This window comes from Cucurbita moschata, unplaced genomic scaffold (assembly GCF_002738365.1).
Source record: "Cucurbita moschata cultivar Rifu unplaced genomic scaffold, Cmos_1.0 Cmo_Scf00249, whole genome shotgun sequence".
NCBI classification, from domain to species: Eukaryota; Viridiplantae; Streptophyta; class Magnoliopsida; order Cucurbitales; family Cucurbitaceae; genus Cucurbita; species Cucurbita moschata.
Window position 1 is genome coordinate 34,964 of NW_019268765.1, and position 3,883 is coordinate 38,846.

At 34.4% G+C, this 3,883-nt stretch overlaps 1 non-coding gene across 1 annotated transcript; it reads right to left on the reverse strand.

Moving 5' to 3' along the window:
- Positions 1-1,470: 1,470 nt before the first annotated feature.
- On the reverse strand, positions 1,471-1,543 carry TRNAA-AGC. Its single transcript has one exon. It is a non-coding gene; the product is annotated as a tRNA-Ala (tRNA).
- Positions 1,544-3,883: the final 2,340 nt, after the last annotated feature.

Below are 3,883 nucleotides of genomic sequence, written 5' to 3' on the forward strand. Positions count from 1 at the left end.
AATTCACTCAAGAGAAAATAATCAAATAACGAACCATATTTGAAAGAGGATAATATATATATATATTTTTTTTAATCTTTGGAAAACAAGAAAGAATAAAAATTAAAACATGGCATGAATGACATCTTCTTGAATCTTTGTTTTGTTCTCCTAAATGTATATAAAAAAAAATCTTATATATTTTTAGATATAATTTAAGGTTACCTATTTAATAAAACTCCATCCAAACTTCTACTCATAAATTTAATTATTGTTTGTATACAATTGTTAATATGTAAGAAAATACACGTACGAAATGTTTATACTATTGGTAGTACATTAGTCTCGGTTGTTTGACTAAAACAATGCAACCATTGTCGAAACGAAAGAATTTGATTCGAAGCTATCTCCTAATAGAGGGAGGCTCAATTAGACTTTGTTGTAAGATTTGACCCTATCAATTTGAATAGCGTAACTATCTATAAAAGTGTTCCAAAGTGAGTCGTGGAGAAGATTTGCCTTAAAATCTAGTTCCAATTAAGGATGTCAATGATGAAGAGAGGTTTGCAATTGTGAAGAAGTTCCGTCATATGCATGGGACGCTACGGCCATCCAATAAGCTCTTGTAGTATTATCTCTTTTAAGGAATTCATTATCTCTTTTAAGGAATTCATTATCTCTTTTAAGGAATTCATCAAATTCCCTTTACAATAAGTCCTCTCTCTATGTGCTTGTGGGACATTCTATGTGCATGTGCTTGTGGGACATTACCAATAAGTCCTCTCTCTATGTGCTTGTGGGACATTACTCAAGCGAATTCCCTTTACAATAAGTCCTCTCTCTATGTGCTTGTGGGTCCCTTTACAATAAGTCCTCTCTCTATGTGCTTGTGGGTCCCTTTACAATAAGTCCTCTCTCTATGTGCTTGTGGGTCCCTTTACAATAAGTCCTCTCTCTATGTGCTTGTGGGACATTACTCAGCGATATAATAATCCTCTCTATGTGCTTGTGGGACATTACCATAATAATCCTCTCTATGTGCTTGTGGGACATTCTATGTGCATGAAGTCCTCTCTCTATGTGCTTGTGGGACATTACCATAATAATCCTCTCTATGTGCTTGTGGGACATTCTATGTGCATGTGCTTGTGGGACATTACCAATAAGTCCTCATTACTCAGCGATATAATAATCCTCTCTATGTGCTTGTGGGACATTACCAATAAGTCCTCTCTCTATGTGCTTGTGGGACATTACCAATAAGTCCTCTCTCTATGTGCTTGTGGGACATTACCAATAAGTCCTCTCTCTATGTGCTTGTGGGACATTACTCAAGCGAATTCCCTTTACAATAAGTCCTCTCTCTATGTGCTTGTGGGACATTACTCGATATAATAATCCTTATATAAGTATCTTTTCTTTTTCTCTCGTACCCACCTTATACATAACACGTTAAATTAATTCATACTTAAAAAAATAATTTCTCCCTTTTGGAGATGCGGGGTATTGATCCCCGTACCTCTCGCATGCTAAGCGAGCGCTCTACCATCTGAGCTACATCCCCACAATTTTTGCATCACAAAATCCTAAATTTTCCGTCATCAATAATAGTGAAAATGAAGAAATATTGCTACCCAACATGTCATGAATAGGGAAAAATTGAAAAGAAATAATATATTAGATAGTCTTATTTTTTGAGATGCAAGGTATCGATCCCTGTAGCTTTTGCATGCAAAGCGAGCACCCTGCCATCTAGGCTACATCCCAGTGATTGTTACACTATAAAACCCTAAATGTCCCATCATTAATAATAGTGAAAATAAAATACTTTCTTTTGGAGAGGCGGGTTATCAATCCCCGTACAACTCGCATGCAAAGCGAGCGCTCTACCATCTAAAGCTATATCTCTACAATTTTTACGTCACGAAACCCTAAACGTCTCGTCATGAATAATAGTGAAAATGAAAAAATATCGCTACTCATTATGTCATAAATAAGGAAATATTGAATAGAAATAAAATTGTAATAACGAATAGTTTCTTTTGGAGATGCGAGGTATCGATCCCCGTATCTCTCGCATCACAATTTTACATCAAAAAACTCTAAACTTCTCATCATCAATGATATTGAAAATGAAAAACTATCCCCGCTCATTATGTCGTAAATAAGGAAAAATTTAAAAGAACTAATATACTTAGTAATCGTTTCCTTTGTTGATGCATGGTACCGATCCCAGTACTTATCACATGGGATGCAAACGTTCAACCATCTGAGCTATATCCTCAAGATTCTTACATCATAAAATCCTAAACATCTCGTCATCAACAATAGTGAAAATAAAAAATAATGCTATTCATTATGTCATAAATAAGGAAAAATTGAATAGGAATAAAATAGTAATAACGAAACTCTTTTGGAGGTATGGGGTATCGATCCGATCCCCGTACCAATCGCATGCTAAGCAAGAAATCTACCATCTAAGCTACATTCCCACAATACTTATATCAGAAAACCCTAAATGTCCTGTCATCAAGTGAAAATGAAAAAATATCTCCGCTAATTATGTTATAAATAAGGAAAGGTTGAATAGAAGTAAAATATTAATAACAAATAATTTCTTTTTGAGATGCAGGATATCCCCTTACCTCTCGCATGCTAAATGAGATCTACCATCTAAGCTACATCCCCACAATTGTTGCATCATAAAACCCTCAAATTCCCATCACAAGCTACATCCCCACAATTGTTGCATCATAAAACCCTAAATTTTCCATCATCAATAATATTGAAAATGAAGAAAATCTAGAGATGCAGGGTATCGATCCCCATACCTCTCGCATGCAAAGCGAGTGCTCTACCATCTAAGCTATATCCCCAAAATTCTTATGTCACAAAGTCCTAAACATCTCGTCATCAGTAATAGTGAAAATGAAAAACTATCCCGGCTCATTATGTCCTAAATTAGAAAAAATTGAAAAAAAATAATATATTTAGTAATCGATTCAATCGGAGATGCAAGGTATTGATCCCCGTACTTTCCACATGGGAAATGAACGCTCTACCATTTGAACTACATCCCTACAATTCTTACATCAAAAAATCCTAAACGTCCCTTCATCAATAATTGTGAAAATGAAAAAGTATCTCTGCATATTATGTCATAAATAAGGAAATATTGAATAGAAATAAAATATTAATAATAAATAGTTTCTTTTGGAGATGCGAGGTATCGATCCTCGTACTTCTCGTATGCTAAACCGTACCTCTCGCATCCTAAGTGAAGCTACATCCCCACAATTCTTGCATCACAAAACCCTAAATTTTCCATCATCAATAATAGTGAAAATGAAGAAATATCGCTACTCAACCTTCATGAATAAGGAAAAATTGAAAATAAATAATTTTGAATAATATATTTAATAACATAGTTTTATTTTGGAGATGCGTGGTATCTATCCCCGTACCTCTCGCATGCAAAGCAAGCGGTCTACCATTTGAGCTACATCCCCACGATTCTTATGTTACAAAATCCTAAATGTCTCGTCATCAATAATAGTGACATGAAAAAACTATCTCTACTCATTATGTCGTAAATAAGAAAAAATTGAAAAGAAATAATATATTTAGTGATCGATTCATTTGGAGATGCAAGGTATCAACCCCGTACTTTCCACATTGGAAGTGAGCGCTCTACCATCTGAGCTACATCCCCACGATTCTTACATTAAAAAATCCTAAACCTCTCGTCATCAGTAATTGTGAATGGAAAATATCTCCGCTCTTTATTTCATAAATAAGGAAAGATGTAATAGAAATAAAATATTAATAACATAGTTTACATATGTGTCACTTGTGTTATTTTAATGTATTTATTTACTTGGTAAATGTCTTTCATACCACTAGA